General features: G+C 35.6%; 1 protein-coding gene and 1 pseudogene across 2 annotated transcripts in view; both read left to right on the top strand.

Annotated features, from left to right (window-relative positions):
• The window catches only part of ARHGAP6 (Rho GTPase activating protein 6), a 660,040-nt gene that overhangs the window by 456,095 nt on the left and 187,974 nt on the right, over positions 1–15,971 (top strand). The gene's annotated exons all lie outside the window — the stretch shown is intronic.
• LOC140506805 (eukaryotic translation initiation factor 2 subunit 3 pseudogene) lies at positions 11,591–13,139 on the top strand (annotated as a pseudogene).

Genomic DNA, 15,971 nt, shown 5'->3' on the forward strand with positions numbered 1-15,971 from the left:
TTGAACAGTGTAGTGATGTGGTAATATCTGCGTTAGGAAGATTATTTTATCAACTATGGGGGGAAATGGGCATGAGAAAAAAGAGAAAGTGAGAGAGAGAGAGAGAGAGAGAGAGAGAGCGCAACCAAGTAGCAGGTACTAAAATAAATCCACTAAGAGATAGACTTAATCTAGGTTAATGATGTTGTGAATGAAGAAGAGGAAATGATTATAAAAAGTATGGTGGAGGTTGAAGTAACAGAATCTGGGAACTGTTTTGAATATGGGTAGAAGAGTGAGACATAGAGATCTTCTGTTGTTATTGTTCAGTTGCAGCTGTCTCTTAGCCAAGATACTGGGATGGTTTGCCATTTCCTTCTCCAGCTCTCTTTACAGATAAGGAAACTGAGGCAAACAGGGTTAAGTAGCTTGCTCATGATTACATAGCTAGTAAGTATCTGAGATTGTATTTGAACTCAGGAAGATGAGTTTTCCTAACTATAGGCCAGGCACTCTATCCACTGGGCCACCTAATTGCCCACATAGAGCTCTGGCTAATTGTTAAATTTTCAGTGTGAACATTTATCCCTTGCAAATCAGCAAATGTTGCAAATTAGGGTTTTGATTTTATAGTTTTGTTGATTATTAGGACTTAAGAAAGAGATGGAGAAAAATGTTAATAATACAGACTAATGTTAAAAGTGTGTCATGCACAATTCCCCCACAGAGATCCAATTGTTAAATACTTACCAACACATTCTAGCATGAGGGTCACTGCAAGATTGTGTTGCCATAACCAAGAGGGTTTTGTACTAACATTGCTGAAATAATTAGTTGAAATAAGCATGAATTGGCTTGGACTGGGTTAAGAATATACCCAGATGATCATAAACTACTTGTAATTTTACTTTCAACTACTATAGCTTGTATATGCGACTACTATGTACTTGTCATATTTTACTTTGTGTTGTTATTTCTATAATTGTCTACTCTCACCCACTGAGAATCGAGAACTCTGATAATCCCAGCATGCCACTAATAATGTATAGGACCTGGGGCACATCACTCCTCACTTTCACATAGTTTCTTGATCTGTTTTTAGGGTCCCTTCCAATGCTGACATATTTATAATGTGTGACTTACTGCATTTCTGTGCCTTCTTCATCTTTGTCTCTTCCTTAGTACCTAGCATAGTTTTTTGTTCACAATCATATCATCAATATATTGAATAAATGTTTGAAAATGTCTGTTAGCCCCTCTGAACCTCTGTTTCTTAGCTGTAAAGTGATCCCTGAGCTCTAAAATCCCTTCCAGCTCTGAATCTAGCATTATACAAATTACTGTCTCACGATAGGAACTGTTTCTTTTTATTAAGTATGTGGTTAGGAATAGGAAGTTCCTGTTCTGCTCCTCTAAGATTGTTTAAAGTAAGTACTAATGAGTAGAATGTGCTGAGGGCCCAGTTGGCTAAGCATCTTTTTTTTCTTATTTAAAAAAGTACTCATTCACAGGAATTGCAATAGAACTGTGGTCTTCCTTTCCTTTCATTATTTTTCTTTTCTTTCTTCCTTTCACCCTCCCCCCTTCTTTCTTTTCTTCCCTATTTTCCTTCCTTTCTCCTTTCCTTCTATCCTTCCTTCATTCCTTCTTTTGTTTCTCTCTTTTTTTCCTTTCCTTCCTTCCTTCTTTCCTTCCTTTCATCCTTTCTTTCCTTCCTTATCCTCCTCTCCTTCTTCCTACTCTCCTTTCTTCCTTCCTCCTTTTTTTTCTTTCTCCAGCAATAGTCCCATTTTAAAGAGGATGTTAAAGATTAGGCTGGGCAGAGGATGACAATTAGTAACCAACCCTTGAATGATCAAGGTTCCTTATCTTGAGCACAGGCATTTCTGTAAGGTAGTGTTGTGGCAAAGGGAAATCAGAATGCACTAAGTTTAGCAACTTCTTGTCCTCTTTTCCCCTCCCTGTGTGGAACACAGGACACGTATCAAGAGGATGCACTCAGCCATGATCGGTTAAAAATAACATAATCCCCTTGGTCAAATTCCTAAGAGGAGGCAGTAGAATGTTCAGACGCTGTCTCTGCTCCTTGCTACCTGGCTTACTATGGGCACATCAATTCATCCCTCTAGGTGTCAGTTTCTACATCTGTCAAATGAGAGAATTGTACTAGATGAGAACATGGAGAATTGGATCTAATGTCCTTTGACTCTCAGTCTGTGATCAGATGATAAAGGCAGAGAACATATAAGACCACCTAGTACAGACAAGCCTAGGTAGGGATTGACTATTATATCCAATGTACTACCTACTCATTCCTGGAATCTCACCTAGACTTCATATATATACTCTCTTACCTGTAGAATGTAAACTTCTCGATGGCAGAGACTTTTGTTTTTAGAATTCTGTTTCCAAGCCTAGTACAATATCTAGTATGCAAGCACTTAGACAATACTTGTTAATTCATTTATTCCTTCACTTTCTCTCTACTTGTCCCACAATTTGTAGACCTGCCTGACCAATGAAACACCAGCTTGGTTCCCTGTGGCTTAATTTTCTAAATACTCTAGCTACTTATGCGGTCAGGTAGAAGGGCTAGGGAGAATGTTGCTGTTCCCTATATCCTGGGAAGGGCATGAACATTCCACACTCCAAAGATATTTCAGCAAATGAAATATCCAATACCTGTCAGTTTTTTCTTTTATGTCTTTAACTTTCTTCTCTGGCAGATGTTCTCCATAGGGATTTCCCCTGTCATAGGGATTTCCCATTAACATATTATCCATCATGAATACAAAGTGAATATCAGTTCAGCAACTACTTATTGAATACCTACTATGTGCAAGGCACTATGAAAGTACATAGTAGGATGAAACAATTTTCATATTAAGATGCTGTCTCCTAATGATCAACCTCCTATCAAAGGACTGATTGGTTGTGTGGATGAGTATTTATATTATTGTTTGTACCCTGAATCAAAAGTTTTCCCTGCTCATATTTTTTTGTTTGTTTTTTTTAAACTCAAGCCTTTCATGTTCTGAAATGATGTTATCAGTCACAGGAAAACTTTGAAAAAACAGTTGTCCTTTTCTGTAAATAAGCCAGTGGATAAAGAACAAAGCCTCTTCCTACCTTCATTTATGATTTTCTTAACATTTTCCGCTTACGTATCCAAATATAGCCAACCTATAAACTAAGGTACTTTTCATTACTTTTCCTTCTCTCAGGCCAAGTTGTCTCATGCTTCTTCTCTAAGGAAATATATAAGTATTTTTATTTTCTCTGTTGTTTTATAAGAAAGGAGAACTGTTATTACTGTTTGTTTTTGTAAAGGGCAACTTTTTTATCATCTAAATTTCAGAACATTCACTCAGCTTACTGAAATATCCAAGTAGCTTAAGTTAATTTTGTATTTTCCTTCATATTCTAATGGGAAGTCTCATAATTACAATAATAATACAATGTATAAAATTTTGGACTTAAAAACAGGAAAATTAGATTGTTTGCTTAACGGTGAAACTCATAACAGGGTTCCATTGAATAATAATCTCCTGCTATGTAAAGAACTTTTTATTTGCCAATAATCACTTCCTGTAGTCTTTAAGGGGTGCCTCCTAGCAAGCTTAATTTCACAGTTCTTTAGCTAATTTGCCAAACTTCAAAATACATTCTAAAGTGACTCATTGACACTTGTGATGCATGAAGAGATCCACTAACCTCTGCTTAATTAGGCAGAACCCTATTAGATGTTTTCTCATTAAAAATGAGAGAAATTTACAGTGCAGCTATCAAATTACTACCAAATAAACAGAATCATTATGAATCGTACAAGTATAGAAGACTTGGTTGGTTATAAGGCTCACATCAATACTTAAACTGAAAATCAAATCCCACACAATAGATGTCATGGGGTCTTGAAAGAATGGAGCACATTTTACCAACTTGTTATTTGAATACTTTTGCCAAATGTAATTTATTTTCAATAGGAATTTTCAGTGTATGAACAGTTGTCAAATTTCCAGAGCTTTACTTTCCATTTTCCCTTGTTAGTCATTAAAGAGACTAAAGATCTCAAGGTCTTCTTTTGACATCTGCTGTTTATAACACTTCAGTATTTAGGAAAACAGAAATTGAGTGGCAGAACTATCACTGGCAACTTTTGTGTCCAGGCAAATGACACAAAATTGCCCTCAGTGATACTGGGAAGGATTCCCGGAGAAGAAAGGGAAAGAAGTATGTCATCTGGTAGCTTCCTATTTTAACTGATTTTTTTTTCCTAAGATTGGGTCACTCTAGCCCACGCTGGAAATACTTGAGGCACTCATGGACCCAATCCCAATACTGATCAGTATGGAAACTTTAACCTTCTGTTTTTCTGATCTGGGCCAGTTTGGAGTTCTTCAGATATCGAAGATGCCAAGGTTATCCACTGCATCCCAGGCTTTTATCAGTTATCCCAATTTTTATCTTGCCACTGGACTTCAATGGCTGTGGAAGAGAGAGTGAAGTTCCATAGGCAACTTCATAGTCCTGCCCCAGAGGCTCACATTAATAGTGCTAGTTTTAGCATGTATATCCAACTCAGTCCTCTTGACTCAAGAGGTCCACCAGCCTCAGCCTCCCCTAGTAAACCCTTCATCAGCCTTCACATATTATTCTTGAAAAGAGAATTGTAAAGAAATGTGATATAGTGACTAATGAGTTTATCCTGGAGTAAGAAAACCTCTTTAGATAGTATATTGCTGCAGATGAATTGCTGATCTGTATTGGTGAAGGAGTTTCTACTTGAGGAATTCTCTCCATGAGATAATCATAAGATCAATAGTTTCACTATTCCCCCAAAAGGTGTACCAACAAGTCTTTATTTGTTGTTCAGTCATTTCAGTCATGTATGACTCTTTATGACCCTATTTGGGGTTTTCTTAGCCAAGATAGTGGACTGGTTTGCCATTTCCTTCTTCATCTCACTTTGCAAATAAGAAACTGAGGCAGAGGGTTAAGTGACTTGCCCAGGGTCCCACAGTTAGGAGGTGTCTGAGACTGGATTGGAGTGGGTTTGTCAGATAGGGTATATGCCTGTTGTTCAGTTATTTTCAGTGGTGTCCAACTCTTCTTGACCCCATTTGGGTTTTTCTTGGTAAACATACTTGGTAAACATTTTCTCCTCCAGCTCATTTTACAGATGAGAAAACTGAGGTGAACAAGGTTAAGTAACTTGCCCAGGGTCACACAGCTAAGAAGTATCTCAGGCCAGATTTGAATTCAGGAAGATGAGACTTCCTGACTCCAGGCCTAGCACTGTGTTCACTGTGCCACTTAGCTGCCCGGGGTATAGGCCTACCTTGGATAAAAATGCCCTTTTATATTATCTAAGGCAAAGTAGGCAGATATGTTCTACAATCAAAGACTCTTGTCAAATTTGGCTTTGCATTTGTTCCTACCTTATTTTGATACACTTTGATATCTGATGTGCAGCCTAATCCATGCATGTGTTCCTATCCTGTCTTAACCTGCTTATACTGTTCTTATCCTGTCAAGGATATTTTCGTCCTTGTCTTCTCATTAACACTTCTTGATGTTAATGGGAACACCCAAAGACTTTTCTCTAGACTTCTTGACATGTCCAGGGTGTCAACTGGAGTATCATCTGCAATTTATCTTTCATTTTTATGACTGATCTATTTCCTTTTAAAGCCATATTTATTTGATGACATCTTTTATGTTACTATTTCTAGGTAAACCTTGGTTGTTAAAATACTGCAGCCTACACAATTCTTGGCACAGTGTAAATGCTTAATAAAGCATCTCATTGACTTGATTGACCATATGTCTCTTCACCATCATTTGGAGTGAACTGTAAGCTTAATGAATTTTTTTCTCATTTTTAAAAATGTTTAACATTCTAATAACTTACCAATATACTCTCTCCCTTTCCACCACATTGGCAACTCCCTTATAACAAAACAAAAGAAAAAAACTGATGAAGGGGAAAAATGAGGAACAATGATGGAATATGCAACATTCCACAGCCATAATCAACTAAAGGATTTTTTTTTATTATCTATTTTCTGCAACCAAGATTGTTCACAGCAATTAATATGAATCCCTTGTTTTTGTTCAGTCATTTTAGTTGTGTCTGACTCGTCATGATCCCACTTGGGGTTTTCTTGGGGGAGATACTGAAGTGGTTTTGCCATTTTCTTTTCCAACTCATTTTACAGATAAGGAAACTGAGGCAAGCAGGATTAAGTGACTTGCCCAGAGTCACATGGATAGTAAGTGTCTGTGGTCAGATTTGCATTCAGAAGATGAGTATTATTTACTCCAGGCCTGTCACTCTAGCTACTGAGCCACTAAACTCCCCAAATGTGAATTTTGTTTACTTTAGTTTCCTTTGCTCCAATATTTGCATATATTGTTCTCTAACTTCTGCTGCTTTCTCCATATTAGTTCATACAGATCTTCCCATTTTTCACTGAACGTGTCATACTCACTATTTCTGATAGTACAAATATATCACATTAAATTCATGTGCAGGAGTTTTTTCAGTTATGCTCTAATCTACAGGCATCCACTTTGTTTCCACTTTTATTTTAGTTTTTGTAACCATAGAAGGTCCTGCTATGAGTATTTTATTATATGTAAGAACTTTCTGCCTTTCACTTTATTGTGGTATATGACCAGTAATAGAATGTTTAGTGACCTTTCATAATTCCAAATTCTTTCTCAGAATGGTTGGACCAATTTATATCTCCACTAGCAGAATATTACTGTTCCCATTTTCTCATTGTTCATCAAATGTTGAATATTTTCATATTTATCGTCACTGATGATTTGATGGGTATGAGGGGAAATTTCAGAATTATTTTAACTTGAATTTTTTATTATTAGTGACATGAAACATTTTTTACTTCCACTTCTATCAAGAAAGTGTTTAAAAAAAATAAGCAGAGTAGGAAAGATGCAATCAAGTCAGTCAGTTTTTCTATGTTTTTTCTAGTTTTTCAATTTTTCTAACCCCTCATTATGATAGAGAATACAGCTTTTAAAAAATACTTGGCTAGGAGTTTTCACAGGAATGAAACTCCCTTTTGAGGAACCAGTGCCAATACTCATAGATGTTAGTGATAAATTTATCCTAGAATGCTTTCAAAATGTAGAAAGCAAATACAGGGATAATTAAATGGACCTTTTTTCTTTTCAAGTATAGTGCCTGTAGTTGTATCGTTGTGTTTCGGATTTATTGGAAAATTTAATTCGATAAATATATTAGGTTGTTTGTCCTTTCTATATAATGCGCTTATTTGGAATTGTACCATTTGGAGCTGTCTACCAACTGGCTTGATTATTAGGGATGAAGGTTAGCCATTCCTAGATATGTAGATCTCTCTGACGTGGGAGGAAGTTGATTATAACTCATTTAATTCAAATAGTTGTGCAAAACACAGTAGGATAAAGACATTAGGAGATGGGAGAGTTTATCATATAATCAGAGAATAGTACTGAGCAGACAAGCAAAAACAAATTTAAAAGTGGGTAAAGTGACGACATAGAAGGAATTCATCAATTTTTTGTTTGTTTTTTGACACTTGATTCTTGTTCAACACTCAAAAGAAAGGGAGTTTGCTTCCTTCCAATGACGGACATCTGCTTTTGTAGTTTGCTTCATGAGAAGGTCCAGCGTCCCAGAAGCAGGGGAAGGTGAAGTAGGTTGTGGCAGTTGCTAGGATCACTATATTTTATTGAATTCTGGAGTAAATCATTGACCTCTAAGATGTCCACTTTTCCTTTTGATTATTTTCATAAGTTTTAAAATTTGTGAAGTTGGAACTTTGTTCATCTCATTCCTCTTTTTGCGTTTCTTCTCATGCAGACTGGCATCCTTTACATTCACTATACTTCCCCCAGAAGGATGTTTTCAATAAAAATGAAGATGCATTCCTCACTGTAGCATAACTGGGTTTGAGTACCTGGTGATATGGAACAAGTATTTCAATTCAGTTAAACAAGGAAGTTCCCTCCATGTGCAGGGCACAGTGCTAGGTCTGGCACTGTGTTAGCTTTTTGTACAAATAATTAAGAGTCATGGTGCCTAAAATTTCCACTTATATATCTATCCAATATTGTAGATTATCCAGTAACTAGATCACCTGGATCAGCTATATGCATAGGCATTTTCCTGTTATATGGCAACTCACAACTGGGCAAGTCATTTAACTTCTCCCAACTTTAGTTTCCACATCTTAAAATGGTAATGATAGCACCTACTTCACAAGATCATTGTAAGGGGAAAAGTAGAAAATATATGTAAAGTATTTTGCAAACCTTAAATTGCTACATAAATGAAAATGATTATTATAGCTATTATTTGGTATCCCAAATTTGATCAACATTTAATTAAAGTTTTAAATGTAAATTTGACATCTAGCTTGTATACATAAAGAAGCTAACATTTGAAGTTACTTTCTTGTGTAGATATTATTTTTATTCTAGTAGTAATTATAAAAAGAAGGTATTCTGGGATTAATTTCCAATCTGGAAGAAGTATAATATCAAAACCTCAGAAAATACTCCAAAAGTTATTAGCAAAAAAGTAAACAAAAATATTGATAACTTTCAACTTATGCCCACTTTTCCTTTACTATATAGTCTTTCTTAAGTTATTCATGTATCAAGATCATCTTTGATGAATATGAAAAGGGATCAGGTAGCCTTTCCCAAATGATAATAGTAAGCCATAGCTTTATAGTTTCACAGTTGACTAAATAGTACAGAGTATTTGAAATTGTACTGTTTATTTTTTATTGACCATAAAAAATTCTTTAATATAGTAGAGAAAAATTAATTCTGAAAGACTTCTCCAACATGATCTCTCCCATGCATCTGTTAAAATTATATGATTACTTTTAAAATGCAGCTGTAGATATATCTTTTACCTTTTGATTATTAATATCAGATAAAGAAGAGAATTGCATGTTTCCCAAAATGTGTTAGACAGTATTGGGGAATTTTTTCTGGTATGGAGTACAACTGGGAGAGGGATTTCTTTTGAATAGGGAACTTGTCCCAGTTGTGGTTGTGGTTTTCATTTTCAAAGAGGATCATGACATCAGGGAGATGATGACATGACTTGGAATTGATTTTGATTTGAGTGAGGGAGGGCTGTGCAAAGTCAGTAGCCTCACTTTCCCCTCAAGAACTGTCTGAGTTCAGTGGCCAGATATTAATCAGGACAACTGGAGATGGCCCAGGATGCAGTGGGAGACCCTGTCCTTTTAGGCTAAGGTCTTTTCAGGTTTGCACTTTTAATGAGGCAACACTCATTCAACGAATAGATCTCTTTATGAAGTGAGTCATGGGGTGGCCCCTTTAATAAAAAAATATCAAATTGGAAGGGGAAGAACAGAATCAAATATTATTTGGCATTTAAATTTCTTCACAATCTAGCCATTCCAGTCTCCTTACACTTTACTCCCTTCCATACCCTATTCAAGTTAGTTACAAAGTCTGCTTACTATTTCTCAGATGTGACAATTTTCTCCCAACTTTGTGTTTGTCCTGGCTCTGTCCCCCATTTCTGTAATGCTCGCATTTTCACCTCTGATTCCTAATTTCCCTGGTGTCCTTTAAGACTCAGCTCAAATCCCATCTTCTGCAGGAGCTCTTTCTAGAGCCCCGAGGTCAGTCTTTTCTCTCTGCCATTCCATTCCATTTACACAATATATATCGTGTTTCCATACACAGGTACTTGTATGAAGTCTTCCTCCCTCCTCTTAGAATTTTAGCTCGTTGAGAGCAAAGACCATGTTTTTGCTTTCATTGTATCTCCATTACTTAGTATATTTCCTGGCACGTAACAGAGCACTTTATGAATGAATGAAAACTGACTAATCAGATTTCTTGAGGCTTTCAAAGAGGTTTTCCTTTACAATGCTGTAGTCACAATATAAGTTGTTCTCCTAGTTCTCTCTAGTTCTCCTAGAATAAAGTTCACTTTATTCTACATCAGTGCATATGTCAACCTCTCCACCCCAGGTTTCTCTGAATCTATCCCTTTTTTAATTTCTTTTGGCCCAGTACCATTCTATTACATTCATGTACCATAATTTGTTTAGTCATTTCCAAGTTGATGGACACCTCCATAAGTCTCATTGTTGTTGAATGGTTTCAGTTGTGTCTGATTCTTCATAACCCCATTTGGAGTTTTCTTGTTAAAGACAATAGTTTGTTGCCATTTTCTTCTCCAACCCATTTTACAGATGATAAAACTGAGGCAAACAGTGACTTTCCCAGGATCACATAGCTGGTAAGTATCTGAGACCAGATTTGAATTTATGAAGATGAGTCTTTCTTATTCCAAGCTCAGTGCTCTATCTATGGCACCACCTAGCTGCCCTTAAGTCTCCATTGTTAGTGCTACTAGAAGTATTTTTGTTCATATTTCTAGTAGCTTGTCTTAGTGCTTGGGAATGACATTGAACTAATTGAATCAAGTCCTGGATGACTGCAGAAAGTCCTAAATGAAACTCATACTACTAAAAAAAATGGCCTAATTATTTGCACAAGAAAATAAAAAGGATGTATAAAGATTCTCTTCATCCAGAATGTAATGTAAGGTTGAATGGACATCCCATAAAGCTGATCTATCAATACCTATTTTTGGACACAGACTGCAGAAGGGTAAAGCAATAAATGAGAATTGAGTAAGAGGGCAAGAATAGACTTTAATGCTTTGGAAATTGTACAGAGTTTTGAATAATTTTTCTCTTCTTTTTTGAGACAAAAGACTATCTTTTTAATACAGATATTCTTCTGATGATTCTGTGGCTGTGAATCATGGAATACCATAGTTTCCAAAGAATTAAAATTTCAGGTAATCCATAGAGAGTGTTGGAGAAACATATGGTCAATGTAAATAGGCTATAGTATATTACCAGTGAAGAATTATGCACCAAAATTTGCATCACTCAAGAAAAATATGGCCATAATGGAGATATAGTAGTGGGTAACAAGAGATCCCTTATTATCCATTGGTACCAATAAGTCAGAAGATCAACCTTCCCTCCCAAGCCATTTATGTTGGGTTGATGCCATGTGGTAGAGTTATGGGGGAGGATGGATAAGAGTCACATGGAGTGGAAAGGTATAAATGGGTTGTTGTGATCTGAAACGACTAAAATGAATTACACCTCCCTACCCCCTCAGTAAGTTCACAGATCCATTGACGTGCTAAATAAATATTCATTAAGTTTCTACTATATGCCAGACATTGTGCTGAATGCTAGTGATACCCATGTCCTCAAGAAATTCACATAGTTATATAAGAGAAATACATAAAGTAGGTTAAAAAATAAGTAATCTGAAAGGAAAAGATACAAAGAACTGAAGATGGGGACTCTCCTCACTGAAGTGAGGAGAAGGAAGTAGGAAAGACCTCCTTCAGAAGGTAGGATTTTATCTGAGACTTGAAAGCCAGAAAAAACAAAATTCAGACTTATGATCAAGTCAGTGTCTTGTGCTTAGTAATGTTTAAGTAAATTTAATTGATTAACAGTTACTATTTCATTACTACACAGCTTACATGTCTTTCTAATAAAAAAAAAATTACTGCTAAGATTACCAATTCCAGTAAACTTTTTAAATTGAATTGTTGGGAGAAAATTTTTTTGAAAAAATATTGAGATCTTGCCAGGACCTGCCCATGTTGGATGTTAGCAAGTTGACTGTGCTTTCACATGAAATTATCAGCAGACAAGCCACAATCAAGGCAGGTACAATTGGCCATGTAGCACATGGAAAGTCAACAGTAGTAAAAGCTATTTCTGGAGTTTACACTGTCTGATTCAAAAGTGATCTGGAAAGAACTATTACAACCATTAAGTTGTAGTACGCTAATGCTAAGATTTATAAGCTTGATGACCCAAGTTGTTTTCAGCCAGAATGCTCCAGATCTTGTAGAAATATCACACTTGAAATTCATTTAAACATTCCAGCAACTAAAGGAAACTTCAAATTAGTGAGATATGTATCTTTTGTGGATTGTCCTGGCCATGCTATTTTGATGACTACCATGCTGAGCAGTGCAGCAATCATAGATTTATCCCTATTGCTAATAGCTGGTAATGAGTCATGTTCTGCCTCACATTTGTGAGTACCTACCTGCCTTGCATATCATGAAATTGAAACACATTTTGATTCTACAGAACAGAATTGATTTAGTGAAAGAAAGTCAGGCTGAGGAACAGTATAAACAGATCCTTGCATTTGTGAAAGGTACAGTTGCAGAGAGAGCTCATCTTATTCTGATTTCTCATCAACTGAAGTACAGTATTGAAGTTTTGGGGGAATAGGTAGTAAAGAAAATTCTAGTATTCCCAGGAGATTTTACTTCAGAACCCAAACTTATTACTATTCAGTCTTTTGACATCAACAAGCATGGTTGTGAAGTTGATGACCTTCAGGATGTTATGACTGATGGCAGTATTCTCAGAGGAGTACTGAAGATGGCTTAAGAGTTGCAAGTCAGGTCTGGCATTGTCTAAACATAGTGAAGAGAAACTTGTGTAAACCAATCTTTTCCAAAATCATACCACTATTGGCAGAGCATAATGATCTTCAGTATGTTGTGCCTGGAGGTCTTCTTGGGGTTGGAATAAAAATTGATCCAGCTCTGTGCTGAGTTAACAGAATGGTGGAAGAGGTTCTTGGTGGAGCTGGAGTGCTACCTGAAATCTTAACAGAACTGAAAAATTCCCATTTCTTGCCTAGATGACTTTTAGGTGTGCACACTGAAAGAGACAAAAAAAAAGCAGCAAAGGTGCAAAATTGTTCAAGAATGAAGTGTTTGTGATGAACATAGGCTTCTTGTTACTGGAGGAAGAATCGGTGCAGTGAAGGTTGACTCAGGCAAGATTGTTCTCATTAATCCTGTGTGTATGGAAATAGGAGAAAAAATTGCCCATAGTCAGAATTGAGAAATGTTGGAATTTAATTGACTGGGATAAGATAAGAAGAGTGACAATCAAGACAATGGTAGATGAAGACCAAAAACCAGTTACTGAGGAGAGAGATTCCACTTAAATCTAGGGGTATATTTTGAAAGCAATAATGGGGAAATAATTTCATAGCTCATTACTGTTAGTGAACACTGGATAGTTTTCTCATTTCTTGTGATGAAAATTTACTTCTGCTATTAAAATACTAGTCAGTGTCTGTAATAAATATAAAAGTTGACATAATAGTGGATTTATTCTGCATTTTAATAGAAATTAATCATTTTCATACCACGTGTCTAATAATATATACATCACTGCAGGTTTAAAACTAGGACATGTTGTAACAGTCAAGCCAAATTTACTATAGTACATTTAACAAAACCTGTGAAATAAAGTTTTTCTTATTTTTTGTTATTTCTTTGAATAGCCCCAGCCTTCCAAAATTGTTTCAGCAGCTAAATGCTTAAATAAAAAAAATTTGAAGACTAAACTAAATATCTATCATCTACCTATCTATGTTATGTATATATATACTATATATATACATGTGTGTATGAGTACATATATGTGTGTGTGTGTGTATATATATACTTATATATACAAATAAAACTGAGTTTGATTTTTTTCCTGATAAAGAAGTGGATGGAATTTTATAAATGTTTAAACTATTCATGTCAATCACTGTGTATAACTATGCAAATTTTAAAACCATTTAGTGAAGACCATTGCTAATAGGTCAATTTAGGTTGTCCTCTGGGACCATCAAATTTTTGGGGGGTTCAACATTTTTTATATAGCTAAATCAACCTCATCCTGAAAATAAATTCTCTAGATATTTTACTGAATGTTTTTCATTTAAAAAAATCTGAATATTAAGTGCTTTACTGAAATAAGCTCTAAACCAGTTATGTCTAATTTAATATTAACCATAGAATGGATCAGTAGCATCCCTGATAGTCATGCTCAATGAAGTTCAGAATGACAGATCAGAATTTGAGTATGTGTATTAAATGTGTCTAAAGCACACTATCTCAGAGGCTAGATGGGGAAGATGAAAGGTTGGACTTTTAAGCACTTGATATCATAATTTTCCACTACAGTTTTTTCTGAACTAAACCAGATGATGGAAGAAAAACATTAACTTGTGGTTTGTAAATAGGAATGAATTTATGTTTATTCCTTTTCAGTAGACTTTTGGAAAGAAGGAAGGGTAGTGGGCTTCCCATTTGCTGGTTCACACCCTCCAACTGTCTACAATTGATTCTGGCTGTGCCACCCACCTGGAATTTTATCGTTTCCATGGCAACATTGTCTGATTTTCTTACTAGAGTATTCTTCCAGTTTTCTCTGTGGTTATCCTTGTACATATTTATGAAGATTCCTCCCTTCCTCGCCATGGAGGCTCACCGCAGGGGGTAACTGGTTCAATATACATTTACAATGCATCTGAGGAATAATTATTGTTTAGAGGTTTCATTTTTGTTTTGTTTTGAAATTCAGCTTTCTTTGAAGGTAAATAATGGAGGAAAGAAGTATCCAAAATTACCTTCAGGAAAGAATCCAGATACACTCCTCTGATACAGATGATTCACATTTCAGGCTAGAAGCATTTACAGGTACTTTAATCAGAATCTAGAAGTATACTCCAAATTAGAGTAGAAAAGTCCCTGAGTAGCAATTATAGGATACAGTGTTGTTAGTTTTATATAGAACCCCATTCTTTGTCATCTTGATCTAGAAGCCAGAGATGATGTTGAATAGATTAGTTCTTATTACTTACTGTACAGGGCAGTGAGTTTACAGGTATGTGCTGCTTTAAGTAAATTTTTTATTAATCTATTTATTTTTAGTTTTCAACATTCACTTCCGTAAGTTTTAAATTTTCTCCCCTTCCTTCCTCCTCCCTCCCCAAGACGGCATGCGACCTGATATAGACTCTACACATGCATTCCTATTAAACACATTTTCACATTAGTCTTCTTGCATAGAAGAATTATAACAATTGGGAGAAACCATGAGAAAGAAAAGAAAAACAAAACAAAACAAAAAAGAAAATAGTCTGCTTCACTCTGTATTCTGACTGTGTAGTTCTTTCTCTGGATGTGGATGACATTTTCCATCATGAGTTCTTTGGAATTTTTTTAGGTCCTTGCATTTCTGAGAAGGGCTAATTCTACCAAAATCAGTCATCACAGACTGAGTGCTTTAAGTAAATCTTTATGCATACACATACCCATACACAGGGATAGGGACTGGACCTATGACTTATTTGCTATATAGAACTCTGGGATAAAGAAACTCTTTTTGGTGATACAAGTACACATCTGAGAGTTGTGAGGCTAGATGACTTGCCCAAGGTCTCATAACTAGTCGGTATCAGAAGGATGACTTGAAGTTAGGTCTTCCTGACTCTAGGATCAGCTCTCTCTAGTCAGTAAGTAATACTTCCTCTATAATACTGCACTTGTAAATATAGATGAGATATAAATTATACACACACACATATATATATGTATATATACTAATATTAGGAAGCAATTATTTGTTTTACATAATGTTCCCCAAAGTATTGTTTAAAATAATAAATTCCATTAGCCCATTTAAAATAGGATTTAGTTAATGCATGCCTGGTGTGCAAAGTGAGGGTCTCTTGCCTCATTTCCTTACAGTGCAATTTTTAATTATTTTATTTCTTTGGAAGCTACACAGTTTACATGTAATAATCCAACTTTCATTACATATGTACCAAACACTCACCAAGAGTTTCTCAATAATTTATTGACACCATTTAGAAGAATGTTGATAGTTTTCATTGTTTCAAAAACATGGTGCCTACCTCTGAATGGCTTTGGAAATTGCTATTTAACTGCTGTGAATACCATAAAGGGGGATGTTCAAGTCTAAGGAAAGACCAAGAAGAATGAAAGACTCATTAATAAACTTGGTGCTATCTACTCTGTCTTTCTGTTAGAGCAATTCCACATGTGGGAAATGAAATAC

Source organism: Notamacropus eugenii, chromosome 5 (assembly GCF_028372415.1).
Source record: "Notamacropus eugenii isolate mMacEug1 chromosome 5, mMacEug1.pri_v2, whole genome shotgun sequence".
Classification (NCBI taxonomy): Eukaryota; Metazoa; Chordata; class Mammalia; order Diprotodontia; family Macropodidae; genus Notamacropus; species Notamacropus eugenii.